A 16490-nucleotide genomic window follows, 5' to 3' on the forward strand; every position below is an offset into this window, starting at 1 on the left:
CGATGCTGGAAGTTCTACTCTCTCTGGTCATGGTCTCTCACCCCGCAAGGTTCTTGTTCTCTTAATCAATGAAGATTTAAAAAAACTCACCGAGGACTCTAGCCTCTTAACAAGCTCCCCAGCCCTCACGTCACCTTCTCCCAGTCTATGAGTTTTCTCTTGCTGCCTCTCCACCAAGCAGGACTCATCAGAGTGGGGGCTGGGGAGGTGGTGGGAGGAGAAGTTTCCAAGAAGGGAGCCCTGCCTGAAGACAGCAGAACACACCTCGCCCTTTCTGCCTCAGTGCCTTTGCACAGCTGCTTGCTCTGTGTCGCCCACACTTAACTCCTCTCCACTCAGCTAACCCTACTCAGTGGTTCAGATCTCAGCTCAAATAGCTCTTCCCCAGGGTCAGCCCACTCTGTCCTCTCATGGCCGGCCCTTGTCTCAAGGAGGCATGACAGCTGTTGTGGCTTGCGTGTGTGTGCAGGGACCAGGCTGCCACGTGCACTGCCCCACCCATGCCACTAGCACAGTGCCTGTCGCACTGATGGATGAGCAGGCTGATGGGAGAACAGGCAGGAGGCAGCCGACGGTGCAGACGCCAAGGGTGGTGTGGGACAGCCGAGGTGAGCTGTCTGTCAGTGTCAAAAAGGAAGACTCATGCTCGGGGAGCGCTGACCAGAGGCACCTCAAGCCACAGCACCCAGTGTGACTGTACTTGGACACTGGACCTTTAAGGAAGTAATTAAGGTCAAATGAGGTCATACTGCTACTGCTGCCAAGTCACTTCAGTCGTGTCTGACTCTGTGCGACCCCATAGACGGCAGCCCACCAGGCTTCCCTGTCCCTGGGATTCTCCAGGCAAGAACGCTGGAGTGGGTTGCCATTTCCTTCTCCAATGCGTGAAAGTGAAAAGTGAAAGGGAAGTCGCTCAGTCGTGTCCTACCCTCAGTGACCCCATGGACTGAAGCCTTCCAGGCTCCTCCACCCATGAGATTTTCCAGGCAAGAATACTGGAGTGGGGTGCCACTGCCTTCTCCGAGGTCATACTAGTAAGCTCTAATTCAGCCTGACTGGTGTCCTTATAAGAAGAGGAAGGGATGCCAGGGACGGGCAGGCACAGAGGAAAGGCCACGTGGGGACGCAGTGATAAGGCAGCCACCTGCAAGCCAGGGACAGCAGCCTCAGCAGAAACCAACCCTGCTGACACCTTGCCTTTGGACTTCTAGTCTCCAGGACTATAAGAAAAAAATGTCTGTTGGTTCAGCCACCCAGTCTGTGGTATTTTGTGATGGTGGCCTGAGCAGACTCAGTGCCACAGTTATGGTCCAACCTTCCATTAGAGTAACTTGCCTGCAGTGATATGGCGGTAGTCCTAACAACTGGCCCTCCAGGGACAAATGACCCGATTTGTAGAATCTGCCAGTTACCGCAGTGCCAATCCTGCCCTTGCCGATTTCAGGCTGCTGGTGTCACGTCACTGACATCAAGTTGGGAAGAGATGTGCACGCACGGCTTGAGCCCGCCAGTGCCCTGGGGCTGGCTCCAGTGCATCGCTGTTTGTCAGCCAATCCCTCCGGCAAATATTTATAGCCGCTCATTGTACGGCAGGATCTTGCCTTTTTTTTTTTTTTTCTTTAGTAAACTAGGATATTAGTAGCTTTCCTTTACTCCCATCCCAAACATAACACACAAGGGCACCCACATGCTCCAGGCTTGCCTTCTTACAACAGGAGTGGCTTGAAAATAAAGCAATCCTTGCATTCAGCCAACAAAAGTCCATCTAGTCAGCTTTGGTTTTTCCAGCGGTCATGTATGGATGTGAGAGTTGGACTATAAAGAAAGCTGAGTGCCGAAGATTTGATGCTTTTGAACTGTGGTGTTGGAGAAGACTCTTGAGAGTCCCTTGGACTGCAAGGAGATCCAATTAGTCCTTCCTAAAGGAAATCAGTCCTGAATATTCATTGGAAGGACTGATGCTGAAGCTAAAACTCCAATACTTTAGCCCCCTGATGCGAAGAGCTGACTCATTTGAAAAGACTTCAAAAGATTGAAGGCAGGAGGAGAAGGGGACGACAGAGGATGAGATGTTGGATGGCATCACTGACTCAGTGGACCTGGGTTTGAGTGGATTCCGGGAGTTGGTGATGGACAGGGAGGCCTGGCGTGCTGCAGTCCATGGGGTCGCAAAGAGTCAGACATGACAGAGCGACTGAACTGAACTGCATTCAGCTGTCCTTTACCCCTTGTCTTTCATGCTGGATCTGCCCAACACATTGGTGGAACATGGGAACAGAGCAGAGCTGTGCGCTGTTGGCTGCTTTTGTTTCAGGACCAACCAACTCTCCCTGAGGACCACAAACACAAAAGATATTTCCCATCGGATCTGGGATCTGCCTTGTTCTCTCCTCCCACCCCACCTCATTCTTTCTTCACGCATGCAAATGAGGTAATTCCCAGAAACCTCTGCTTTCTTTCCTATTATTTACCTAGCACATTTGCACCTACCTGGGAAAATATGTGCTAATTTTACATCCATCATGGGTTTCACACCTCTCTCCAGAGCAGGTTTTAAGAGGTACTTGAAATGCATAACTGAGTATCATGGTTCCTGAGACACAAATTTGAATGATTAATTGGATCGTTTCCACTCCAGTTCATGTTGTGCAGGCTCTGTCATCCTAAGCTCTTCCCCCTAATATTGCAGAATGTGCTTGTCCAGTCGGGCTCCCAGCTACAGCTCCATTTCCTTTTTCATGAGCCCTGTCTGTAGTGGGTGATTATGAACAGAAATCGAAGAGAAAGAACCCCTTCCCCCACCTGAAGTTCTTCGTTCCTGTTTCCACTGCCTGTCCTCACTTCCTTAGGGAACGGGGCTCTGCCTTAGGTGGGCTGCTGGCTCCTTGACAAGGGACCTTGCGCTTGCTAGAGCGTTGCTTGCGGCTCCCGGCATAGTACCCGGTGATGTCCGCATGCCTGGTGGGGAGAAGCCCGCCCTCAACCACACAGTGTTGATCTGCCTGTCTCCATCCCACAGCGATTCCAGCGTGGTGACATTTGTGGCAGATACTGCTGAATTTGTTTCGGGAAGGTCTCCTTTGAATTTGAGGACCATCCCGAGGTGTGTTGGAATGGGTTCCTGCCAGCAGAGAAGAGCCAGCTGCATGTATCTCTTCTCAGTTTCATGCTCGGTGACATCAGGTTAGTAGCTTGCAAAAGGCCATGGAAGGAGGATTTACTCCAGGGAAATCAGTCAACGGTACGTATCATGGCTTTTTCTTTCTTTTCTCCCTGTAAGCACCCACTTACAACACACCACTGGAAATACTCCTTTAAAAGAAAGAAAGAAATCCCTCACAGGAGCCAGCAGCCCGTGCAGTTAAAATCTTCATCCCACCCTCCCTATCATTTTGCAAGCTCCTGCTGCTAAACGGGAGCAAAACAAATTACACAACCTCTTTTAATGGGCTGTCTTTCTTTACAGTCCTCATCACCTGCCTTCCCCCTGTCAGGAGAATCTGGTAGAATTTAGGGGTGCAAGATCCTGGTTCCCCTGCCATCTGATGTCTAGTTTCTTTTCTTTACATTGACTTCTCTGTAGGTTTATTTCTAATAATTTCATGATCCAACAAGCAGTGCTCTCTGTTCTCAGTGGTTCCTGATTCTCCAGGAAGGATGGCCATGAATAGAGATTTCAGGGCCCAGCCTCCAAGACACTCTCCCTCAATGGCTCAGGGCCGGGCTCCAGAAATCTGTATTTTTAATAAGTTCTCTGAATGACCCTGGGTTGAGTTGACACTTGGGAACCCCTACTGGGCTTCCCTGGAGGCTCATTGGTAAAGAATCCACCTGCCAATGCAGGAGACGTGAGTTCAAATCTGTGGGTTGGAAAAGATCCCCTGGAGGAGGAAATGGCAACCCTCCCCAGTATTCTTGCCTGGAGAATCCCAAGGACAGAGGAACCTGGCAGGCTACAGTCCATGAGGGTTGCAGAGTCCAGGACGACTTAGCAACTGAGCCCCCACATACAAAAACGTTAGCAGGTATGCTGGGCTCCTCAGCAGCTCCTGAGACCAGAGCAGGACTCACTCAGCCAGTTCTGTTTCCCAGGTTGACAGGCAGGTCTGGCCTGCTATCCTCCCATCCACACAACAGAGGGAGTCTTAGTGACTTTCCTGATTACCGAGGGACACGAAGGCTGGCTCTGAGGTACAAGATGGGGTGAACCGATGAACTGTGCCTCGTGAAAAGCTTAATTGCACATTATTTTCTAATTTGTCATCCAAATGGAGCACAGAGGGTGTCAGGTGAGCACATCGCTCTCCAAGTGACTCACTGTACCCCAACCCAGCACTGATGATAAGTGGGTGTCCCCTCCCTCCCCGTGTTTCTCCAACCCCCGCCTCCCTAGGGACTCCCAAACTGCAGGATGCAAATGAATCACCCGGGAGCTTGTTAAAAGCCGGATCATGGGCCCCTGCCCAGGTTCCTGTTTCAGGAAGGCCAGGGTGGACCTGGGAATCCCCTTGTTTAACAAGCTCCCCAGGTGAATTTATTTGACACGCAGCTCATTTTATTTAAACCGTAAAGGTTTTCGGGAAATGTCGGCTCTTAAGGGTATTATCTTCCCTTAAGGAATTCCTCTGGAGTAACAATGAATCAGCTTTTTCTTTAAAGCCCTTTTAAAAAATAAATACTGTGTTTCAGAAATCCAACCATGCATTTCAGCCGGGGCAAGCTGAGTACTGCTGGAGGCCATCTGGCCAGCCACACTTCCACTCGGAGAACTGGTCTCTGGTGAGTGAGAAGGGAGCACCCCCCAAGCGGGTGGGCTCCTCCCTCGAAGGGAGGAGGGCGGAGGGGACAGGCCGCCCTGGTTCTAACAGCTGGATGGAATGTCCCCCCACCAGGGTTAATCCAAGTGGTTTCTTTTTGTGAAGATAATCACCAAATTAAATGTTTTAATTACTGGAATTATATATGCATTTCTTCCGAGAAAAAAGCATCCTCTGGACACGGCATCCACTCCCCAGAGGGTCAAGGGGCTTTGCTTGGAGGGGAGGGGTGTGTGTGGAGGAGTCCATTTTAATTTCATTATAGAAGCAGCTTGAGAAATAAAGGCATAGATTGACATGTATTCCCAGCCAGCTGTGACTTAATGAGCTCAATTCAGAGCTTGGAAGCTGCTAGCCACATCCATATTAATATGTCTGTGGAAAAAAACAACAACAGAGAAAGTGACAAACTGCTATTCCTAGTATTGGAAATGAATTTTAAAAGACGGTTAAAATGACTAACGCGGGTGAGCTTGACTCTGAGGCAGCCCAGCTGGCTGCCACCCCCACCCCCAGGCCTGTCAGTAATACCCTCGCTGCAGAGGCAGACGTGGCCCTTGGAAGGAAGGCGCTGTTTCCAGCCCAGATCAGCAAACCCTGGGGCCTGGGGACAGGGTCTACGGCAGCCGCCCCACCCCCCCCCACACCCTCACCCGAGGCTTTTTATCTTGAATTGTTTGTTGCATAACCATTTAAGTCATCAGGATTACAGTCTTTGTGATCCTGGTTTCCCAGTCATGAGCACAGCAACATAATACAAATGTCTTGTTTGAACATTTTGAGATCCTAAAAATAAAAGGTGCTGGGTAAGCCTGCCGAGTTAATAAGCACAAGGGGAGAGGGAGGGTGTAGGTGGGGGAGGGCAAAGGAAATGCACCAGAGAAACCTCGGTTGGTGGATTTTGAAGTTCAACTGAAAAATAGCTACCTGGTTCGGTGAGAAGAGGGCCCCTGGGCTGCTGAACCATTCCTGCAGTACCACATGGGAGGAGGAAAGCCCCTTTTTCAGGTCTGGAGAAAGGGTGTGAGCACTCTCCTGGATAGGTTTTTGCATTCCCTTGAACTTGAACTCTGCTGAGTTTTTGGTGGTGGTGGATGTGTGTGTGCATGACAGGGGAACAGTCAAGATGCAAAGCATAGCCTTTCGAATCAGACAAATCCTGCCTCTCTCACTTACAAAAGATTCAACTGGACCATCAGTTTTCATTATTTTTTAATCTGAAAATGGGCTAAAATATTAATACCAATCCCATCGGGCGTTTTCGGATAATTAAATGAGAAAATACATGCTTAGACTCAATTTGGCAGAGGGTAAGCCCTGGATGATTCTTGCCACCATCTCTGACACACGTCTCAGTGGCATGGAGTTTCCAGGTTATTCTTCATTTAAAAACAGCTCTCAGTTACTCCCCTGGTGATGCAGTGGCTGTTTTCACTTTCATCTCAGGTTCAAAGGATTTGTTAACAAAATAAGCCACTTGCTATATACAAATAAATAACAGATATTTATTAGAGAATTATCTAGCTTATGCTCAATATGCTAGCATTAAAAGAAAAGTAGAAAGAGCAGAGAATACATCACCAAATTGGGTTTATGACCAACATCCAGACTTAATCAGCGCTGGGAATCCCGTGTCACAGCTCATCTGGAGTCCCAATTGGGAAAGGGTCCCAGGCAGCACATCCGCTCCGCTGGTGAGACTTCACAGATTGCAGCTCAGGGGTTCCCATTTATAATCCCAGGATGGACGTAAACTGATATCATCATCAATCTGTGACCAAACTGCAAGCCTGTTTTCCTATTAATGCAGTCTGTCTTGTTGTGTAAAACTTGGAATGTAGTGAAGCCTGGGGCTTGGTTGGCTAGGCCCCCTCCAGGGGCTCAACAATCTTAAGATTTCTTCCCCATCTTATCTATGGTGCTGCAAGCCTTGCACTCACAGCAGGCAGTCACTCCCAGTCAGGACAGTGTCCGGGCAGGTTAGAAGCAAGGTCAGAGGCCTGCTGTGCTTTGTATCTGAAGCCTAAACAAGACTATTCATTTAATTTCCCTAACAGTGGCTAAGACTCCACATTCCCAATGCAGGGGGGTCTGGTTTCGGATCCGTGGTCCGGAACTAGATCTCACATGCTGTAACTAAAATTTAGTTCATATACCACAACTAAAGATTCTGCATGTGGCAACTGAGACCCAGCACAACCAAATAAATAAATATTAAAACAAAAAAATCTTACAGGGAAATCCCCTGGCAGTCCAGTGATTAAGATGCAAGCTTCCAGGGCAGGGGCCTGGGTTCAATCCTTGGTCAGGGAACTAAGATCCCGTACACTGTGGAACACAGTTAAAAAGTAATAATAAGCTACTGTATGTGGTGATTATGAGGATTTTTTTAAAAAGCAACAACACCCCCCCTCCACATAGACACATCTTTCAACACATGTTAAAGTGAAGTCGCTCAGTCGTGTCCGACTCTTTGCAACTCCATGGACTGTAACCTACCAGGTTCCACCATCCATGGGATTTTCCAGGTAAGAATATTGGAGTGGGTTGCTATTTCCTTCTCCAGGAGATCTTCCCAACCCAGGGACTGAACCCGGGTCTCCCACATGGTAGGCAGACGCTTTATCATCTGAGACGCCACATGTTAGGCACTTTGAAATCAGTGTTTCAACTCAGTGCCTAGTCAAAAATCTCAGACAGTTGTGACACCTTCGGGAAAAAGGACAAATATTTCACTTCTGCTTTCACACGATGTTCATGGTTAAATCAAGATAAAAGATGCAACCCAGTGAGTCATTCCTAAAACCAGGAGAGGGGACTGTCACCATAATCACTGACTAGATTCTAAGCCCACTGGGAATAAAACGGGAATGGAAGTGACGGAGTCACCAGCACGAACAGCAAACCCCGCTTTCTCCAGTAGATCACAGCCAGAAACCCAGAGGAATCAAGTAGTCTATTGACTTCATCAGGCCTCAGGTTCCTCATCTGTGACATGGTCACAATAACACCTGGCTCACAAGAGGATAATGTAAATTTAACAGGTGGTGTCTGCAAACAGGTGGTGTTTGCGATGTGCTTGAGACGACACCATGAGCTAACAGCAGGCACCACACGCTTGCTCCTCCTCCAGCTAGGCGCAGGGACTCGGGTCCTTCCATAGCCCTTAGGCCTGTCCAGTCCCCTGGGGACACCCAGGTTCAGCAGTCATCCAAACCCTAGCACCATGGACTCGCTTAGTTGCCATCAGTTATCCATTATATCTTCCCCCCAAAATAGATTGAAGTTCTACCCCCAGTATTTCAGAATGTATTCTTAACTGGTGACAGGGTCTTTACAGCGGTAATCAAGTTAAAATGAGCTCATTAAGGTGGGGCCTAATCCAGTCGGAGTGGTGTCCTTATGCACACAGAAGTTTGGACATAGGGGGGATGTGAAAACACGTGTGAAGACGGAGGGCCGGAGCGATGCCTGTAAATCAAAGGTGACAGAGAGTGCTGGCAAGCCATCAGAAGCTAGGGTGAGAGGAGGAAGGATTCCCCACAGGTTTCAGAGGGAGCGTGGCCCGGGCAAATCTCGATTTCAGACTTCTGGCTTCCAGAACTGTGACAGGATAAATTTCAGTTGTTTTAAGCCATCTGGTGGGACTTCCCTGGTGGCTCAGATGGTAAAGCATCTGCCTACAATGCAGGAGACCCAGGTTCGATCCCTGTGTTGGGAAGATCCTCTGGAGGAGGAAATGGCAACCCACTCCAGTACTCTTGCCTGGAGAATCCCGTGGACAGAGAAGCCTGGTGGGCTACAGTCCGTGGGATCACAAAGAGTTGGACATGACTGAGCGACTTTCACTCACTCACTCCACACAGTAGTGAGTTGATGATAATTGGCACTTTCAGATGGTAAATATACTGCGTTGTGCTCAGTTGTGTCCAACTCTTTGCAACCCTATGGACTCTAGCCCACCAGGAACCTCTGTCCATGGGATTTTTGGGGCAAGAATACTGGGTAGCCTTGTGGGTAGCCTTGCCTTCTTCCAGGGGATTGAACCTGCAGCTCCTGCATTACAGGCAGGTTCTTTACCACTGAGCCACAGGGGAAGCCCAAGACATACTGTATTTATATTCATTTTAATATTTATTTACTATTATTAATAATAAATACATTAAAATCTATTCATTTTAACATTCATTATAGTTTTGGATGCTACTTGATTGGCTTTTATACTGATGATAAGAAATACTGGCGGTGGGAAGAGAATGTTAGTGATTCCATTTTTAAGACAAACATTTTCTATTTTCTTTCAAGCTTTTAGATCAGTTTAATTGAAGGTTATCCCGGGGTTGCAAAGCAAGCAGTTAAAAGCTGTTAGTGCTTGCCATCACAAGTGTATGGGATTCAGGATTTTATTGAGTTCATGTAACAGAAATATAACTCAGGACAAACTTGATGCTGAGGCCAGGCTAAAGCTAATTTAAAAAACGGTTTTTTATTTATTTTTATTTTTGGCTGTCCTAGGTCTTCATTGCTATGCCTGGGCTTTCTCCAGTTGCAGCGACCAGGAGCTGCTCTCTAGTTGTGATGTGCAGGCTTCTTGCTGCGGTGGCTTCTCTTGTTGCAGGGGATGGGTTCCAGGGCACAGGGGCTTAGGAGTTGTGGTGCACAGGCTTAGCCTCCCTGAGACATGTGGAATCTGCCCAGACTAGAGATGGAAACTGTGTGTCCCCTGCATTGGTGGGTGGATTCTTAACCACTGGACCACCGGGGAAGTTCCCTAAATCTAACTTTAATTTGTATCTGAACAGCCTCATTTCCCTTGTGTGATTACCATTAAGTGGTAAATATTGCCACTTGAAATTATAAATTTATACAGATAAAAATGGACTTATACCTATTGGAATTCAGTGTAAAGTTGCTTCTGAAAACAGATAAAAGATTTGGACACCACCAGACCTGACCACAGATTGTTGCTAGATGAGTTGGACAGAGCTCATTTCCCACCCCTTCAGCTGCCCTGATCCTCTAACCTGTGAGCACGGATCAGTCTGGGGATGGTTACTTCCAATCAAGTGTGCAACCTGCTACAGAGCATCTCAAGAGGTGGGACGTCAGATGCTGTGTTGGAAGGAGACTCCACAGGCCACCATTCTGTCTGCTCCCCATAAACCTGCACAGGGCTTCTGAAAAGTCTGATTCAGCCTGCGGCAGATGAAAGTGACCTCCTGAAAATTCTGTGCTTTGATGTGGTTCCGAGGAAAACACAAGGACTTTTCTTATAGAAATCCTCAGTTTGATTGCAACTTTCCTCTCCTGATGAGAAAGACAATGAATTGCATAGAAGTGAGTCTGCTTTATGGAATGGAGACCTTTTATTAGTGATACAGGTATCAACTTGATTGGAGGATTAATTTTTCTTTATGGAACTGGTTTTTAAAATAGCTGATTTTCTTTATTACATGATTAATACATGTTCATTGCTGATAAATGAGAAAATGCAAGTAGCAAGAATTAGAAGTAAATGAAAATATTCATAATCTAAATACTTGGGGAAAACCACAGTTGACATTTTGGTATACATACTCTAAATCCAAAGTCAGCAAACTTTCTCTGTTAAGGATGAGATAGTAAATATTATAGGCTTTGCGGGCCAAGAGGTGGGCTTCCCAGATGGCTCAGCAGTAAAGAATTCGCCTGCCATGCAGGGGACTCAAATGTGGGTTCAATCCCTGGGTCGGGAAAATCCCCTGGAGGAGGAAGTGGCAAATCACTCTGGTATTCTTGACAGAAAAATCCTGTGGACAGAGGAGCCTGGTAAGGCTACAATCCAAAGGGTCTCCAAGAGTCAGACACAAATGAGCACAGCACAGGCCAAGAGGTTAAACTGAGAATATTATGTAGGCACTTATATTAGTACAACAGAGAATACCAATTGCCATAAAATTCTTACTGATAAAATTCAAAATATAGTAATACAATAATGATAAATGAGTTTAATTTTTTGTAATAAAGGTCTACTTACAGTAAGAATGGAATTTTGGGGGAAGGGAGGTGGGAGGGGGGTTCAAGATGGGGAATACGTGTATACCCGTGGCAGATTCATGTTGATGTATGGCAAAACCCATACAATATTGTAAAGTAATTAGCATCCAATTAAAATAAATAAATTTATATTTAAAAGAAAAAATTCAATGAACTGTAAACTTAAAAAAAAAGAATCGAATTTTTTGGGGTGAGGATCACATTTTGCTGAATTGGGGTTCAAAGTTAGTGTTCCCACTAGTGGATGCTGAAATCTCTTGCAAACATTTATTGTTATTACTGATACGTAATGGAATTTCATGTATTTTATCTTGGAAAATGTCTTTTTACACAGCAAGGTGCTACCAAATACTGATATCAGTTTTCAACCATACAATTTTAATTGAGCATATTCATTGTTTGGAAGGCATTTTTAGGATTCTATTCCTTCTGTTTGTATTTGAATGGCTAAAATTTTCATTCAGGTTTTCCATGAAATGGTATAGAAAAACCTGAAAGAGTTTTTTGGTCAACCCAGTATTTGCCTTGGAGCATGTCATTGCTTCCCTAGTGGCTCGGATGGTAAAGAATCTGCCTGCAATTCGGGAGACCCAGGTTCGATCCCTGGGTTGGGAAGATCCCCTGGAGAAAGGAATGGCAACCCACTCCAGTATTCTTGCCTGGAAAATCCCATGGACAGAGGAGCTTGATGGGCCCCAATCTATGGGGTCGCAAAGAGTTGCACACAACTAAGCAACTAACACACTCACCCTCATGTCTTTATAATGCAGATTAATCACGTCCAATTGAAGATAAAGTGGAAGCTCCTCAACTACAGATAAGTGGATTCTGAAATATGGAAATTCCCTTTATACTTGCATGGAACTTCAAAAAATACTGCTGAAACTATAGTATGAGCTGAGTATATAAATATACCCACTGAAAATTTGTGTGGGAATGGAGATCTCAATTATCATTTTAATTTTTAAAAGCACAGAAACTGTGTAAAGCAGTATGACATTACTTGTGATCCAAAGTAATGTTAGTTACCATCAAGATGATCTCATTGCAGTACATAAGTTTTGTACATAAACACTGTTTTGTCTCTTAATTTTAGATTGAATTCATTAAGCATTATCAAGTCTGCAATAGAAGTTAATTTTCAAAGCCATTCAGTGTTCAATAATCATGACTGCTTAATAAATAAATAAACAAATAAATGAAAATAATCAAGGGAAGTAGTTCTCAGAAACATTTCAATCTTAGGCTCAAGTTCAAAAGTTGCAATAAAACGTTACAACTGCTAAGCCACAGAACTGTGGTAATGGCTGTGAAATACAGGATATTTAGCTTCAATCTGTTACAAAAATTCACATAACCGACAATGGTTAAGTCCACAGCAATAAATAGCAGTATAGATTCAATAATACACAATAGATTCAAGTATTTTCTGCCAACTACTTTTGATACATAATGTGGTAAAGAACCATAGGTTTTTAATACCCTCCATTTTCACAAGCTTTGTAAAGTTTTCTGACTGATACTTTCTTTTTCTGCTCCACACATATATATTTTTTTAACCACCATCAGTTGTTTGGTAGTCAGCAGTAGTTAGTTAGAAGTTAAGAATTAGAGGTTAGAAAGAAACTGTAAAATACACTTTAAGTTCTATTTATGTAATCTTATTGAAATTGGCATCATTCTAAAACATACAGGCAAAGATGAAAAGATCTGACTACATAAAAAATTTAAGTTCCATTATATCAAAACACCAAAGTCACCTATAAAAAGTGAAAAACCTACTAAAATGTTTGGGGAACAAACCAACAGTTGGTATGCTTATGATATAAAGCACTCCACAAACCAAACAGAAAAAGATGTATCTTCCCTTTGGCAAAGGCAATTCTACTAAAGAAAACTAAACATGTAAAAAGTATTTGACCTCATAAGCAACAAGAGAAATATAGAAAGTGAAGCAACAATAAAATATTCTCCTACTCCCTAACTGCATGACTAACATAGTGAAAAAAGCAGTGTATTATTTTCCTATAACTGCTATAAAAAGTTATCACAAACTCAGTTATTCAGTGGACTGGAATCAAAGTGCTGGCAGGGCCATACTCACTCTGGAGACTCAAGGGACAATCCACTCCTTGCCTCTTTGAGCTTCTGATGGCCATTGGCATTCCTGTGGCCACATGACTCCCATCTCTGCTCTCTGTCAAATATCCCTCTGCTTTTATCTTATACAAACACTCATGGTGCCCAATTGGATAATTCAGAATAATCTCTCCATCTCCAGATCCTCAAGGTAATCATATATGCACATACCTTTCTTCTATATAAGGTAAAGACTCAAATGTTTCAGGGATTCGGACCTGATATTGTTTTGTTTGTTTTTAATTATTTGTTTTTCTATTTATTTATTTATGGGCTTTTATGGACCACAGCCTTGTCTAACTCAATGAAACTAAGCCATGCCATGTGGGGCCACCCAAGACGGACGGGTCATGGTGGAGAGGTCTGATAGAATGTGGTCCACTGGAGAAGGGAATGGCAAACCACTTCAGTATTCTTGCCTTGAGATCCCCATGAACAGTATGAAAAAGTAAAAAGATAGGACACTGAAAGATGAACTCCCTAGGTCACTAGGTACCCAATATGCTACTGGAGATCAGTGGAGAAATAACTCCAGAAAGAATGAAGGGATGGAGCCAAAGCAAAAACAATATCCAGTTGTGGATATGACTGGTGATAGAAGAAAGGTTCGATGCTGTAAAGAGCAACATTGCATAGGAACCTAGAATGTTAGGGCCATGAATCAAGGCAAATTGGAAGTGGTCCAACAGATGACAAGAGTGAACGTCGACATTCTAGGAATCAGCGAACTAAAATGGACTGGAATGGGTGAATTTAACTCAGATGACCATTATATCTACTACTGTGGGCAGGAATCCCTTAGAAGAAATGGAGTAGCCATCATGGTCAACAGAAGAGTCTGAAATGCAGTACTTGGATGCAATCTCAAAAATAACAGAAGGATGTCTCTTCATTTCCAAGGCAAACCATTCAATATCACAGTAATCTAAGTCTAGGCCCCACCCAGTAATGCTGAAGAAGCTGAAGTTGAATGGTTCTGTGAAAGACCTACAAGACCTTTTAGAACTAACATCCAAAAAAGATGTCCTTTTCATTATAGGGGACTGGAAGGCAAAAGTAGGAAGTCAAGAAACACCTGGAGTAACAGGCAAATTTGGCCTTGGAGTACAGAATGAAGCAGGGCAAAGGCTAATAGAGTTTTGCCAAGAGAACAAACTGGTCATAGCAAACACCCTCTTCCAACAACACAAGAGAAGACTCTACACATGGACATCACTAGATGGCCATCACCGAAATCAGCTTGATTATATTCTTTACAGCCAAAGATGGAGAAGCTCTATACAGTCAGCAAAAACAAGACCGGGAGCTGACTGTGGCTCAGATCATGAACTCCTTATTGCCAAATTCAGACTGAAATTGAAGAAAGTGAGGAAAACCACTAGACCATTCAGGTATGACCTAAATCAAATCCCTTATGATTATACAGTGGAAGTGAGAAATAGATTTAAGGGACTAGATCTGATAGACAGAGTGCCTGATGAACTATGGACAGAGGTTCCTGACATTGTACAGGAGATGGGGACCAAACCATCCCCAAGAAAAAGAAATGCAAAAAAGCAAAATGGCTGCCTGGGGAGGCCTTACAAATAGATATGAAAAGAAGAGAAGCAAAAAGCAAAGGAGAAAAGAAAGATATACCCATTTGAATGCAGAGTTCCAAAGAATAGCAAGGAGAGATAAGAAAGCCTTCTTCAGGTATCAATGCAAAGAAGTAGAGAAAAACAATAGAATGGGAAAGACTAGAGATCTCTTCAAGAAAATTAGAGATACCAAGGGAACATCTCATGCAAAGATGGGCTCGATAAAGGACAGAAATGGTATGGACCTAACAGAAGCAGAAGATATTAAGAAGAGGTGGCAAGAATACACAGAAGAACTATACAAAAAAGATCTTCAAGACCCAGATAATCATGATGATGTGATCACTCACCTAGAGCCAGACATTTGGAATGTGAAGTCAAGTGGGCCTTAGAAAGCATCACTATGAACAAAGCTAATGGACGTGATGGAATTCCAGTTGAACTATTTCAAATCCTGGAAGACGATGCTGTGAAAGTGCTGCACTCAATATGCCAGCAAATTTGGAAAACTCAGCAGTGGCCACAGGACTGGAAAAGGTCAGTTTTCATTCCAATCCCAAAAAAGGCAATGCCAAAGGATGCTCAAACTACCGCACAGTTGCACTCATCTCACATGCTAGTAAAGTAATGCTCAAAATTCTACAAGCCAGGCTTCAGCAGTACGTGAACCATGAACTTCCAGATGTTCAAGCTGGTTTTAGAAAAGGCAGAGGAACCAGAGATCAAATTGCCAACATCGGCTGGATCATGGAAAAAGCAAGAGAGTTCCAGAAAAACATCTATTTCTGCTTTATTGACTATGCCAAAGCCTTTGACTGTGTGGATCACAATGAACTGGATAATTCTGAAAGAGATGGGAATACCAGACCACCTAACCTGCCTCTTGAGAAACCTGTATGAATGTCAGGAAGCAACAGTTAGAACTGGACATGGAACAACAGACTGGTTCCAAATAGGAAAAGGAGTTCGTCAAGACTGTATATTGTCACCCTGCTTATTTAACTTATATGCAGAGTACATGATGATAAACGCTGGGCTGGATGAAGCACAAGCTGGAATCAAGATTGCCAGGAATAATATCAATAACCTCAGATATGTAGATGACACCACCCTTATGGCAGAAAGTGAGGAAGAACTAAAAAGCCTCGTGATGGAAGTGAAAGAGGAGAGTGAAAAAGTTGGCTTAAAGCTCAACATTCAGAAAACGAAGATCATGGCATCCGGTCCCATCACTTCATGGGAAATAGATGGGGAAACAGTAGAAACAGTGTCAGACTTTATTTTTTGGGCTCCAAAATCACTGCAGATAGTGATTGCAGCCATGAAATTAAAAGACGCTTACTCCTTGGAAGGAAAGTTATGACCAACCTAAACAGCATATTAAAAAGCAGAGACGTTATTTGTCAACAAAGTTCCATCTAGTCAAGGCTATGGTTTTTCCAGTAGGCATGTATGGATGTGAGAGTTGGATTATAAAGAAAGCTGAGCGCCGAAGAATTGATGCTTTTGAACTGTGGTGTTGGAGAAGACTCTTGAGAGTCCCTTGGACTGCAAGGAGATCCAACCAGTCCGTCCTAAAGTCCTGGGTGTTCATTGGAAGGACTGATGTTGAAGCTGAAACGCCAATACTTTGGCCACCTTATACAAAGAGCTGACTCATTTGAAAAGGCCCTGATGTTGGGAAAGATTGAGGGCAGTAGGAGAAGGGGACGACAGAGGATGAGATGGTTGGATGGTGTCACCAACTCGATGGACATGAGTCTGGGTAAACTCCGGGAGTTGGTGATGGACAGGGAGGCCTGGCGTGCTACCGTTCATGGGGTCACAAAGAGTTGAACACAACTGAGTGACTGAACTGAACTGAACTGAATGGTAAAGAATCTGCCTGCCAATGCAGGAGATGTAAAAAACTCAGGTT

The 16490-nt window shown here is 44.5% G+C and overlaps 1 long non-coding RNA gene and 1 other non-coding gene across 3 annotated transcripts in view; both read left to right on the plus strand.

Annotated features, from left to right (window-relative positions):
- The window catches only part of LOC138445922 (uncharacterized), a 31163-nt gene extending 16557 nt beyond the window's left edge, over positions 1 to 14606 (plus strand). The window contains exons 3-5 of one of the 2 annotated variants that reach the window (XR_011259051.1): positions 3020 to 3241; positions 4690 to 4779; positions 11624 to 12052. This is a non-coding gene — a long non-coding RNA (uncharacterized lncRNA). Of the gene's footprint in view, positions 1 to 3019; positions 3242 to 4465; positions 4529 to 4689; positions 4780 to 11623 lie in introns of those variants that run through there. The other variant, XR_011259050.1, reaches the window with a different exon arrangement.
- Positions 8467 to 8539, plus strand: TRNAC-ACA (transfer RNA cysteine (anticodon ACA)). Its single transcript has one exon. It is a non-coding gene; the product is annotated as a tRNA-Cys (tRNA).
- Positions 14607 to 16490: the final 1884 nt, after the last annotated feature.

This window comes from Ovis canadensis, chromosome 9 (assembly GCF_042477335.2).
Source record: "Ovis canadensis isolate MfBH-ARS-UI-01 breed Bighorn chromosome 9, ARS-UI_OviCan_v2, whole genome shotgun sequence".
Lineage (NCBI taxonomy): Eukaryota > Metazoa > Chordata > Mammalia > Artiodactyla > Bovidae > Ovis > Ovis canadensis.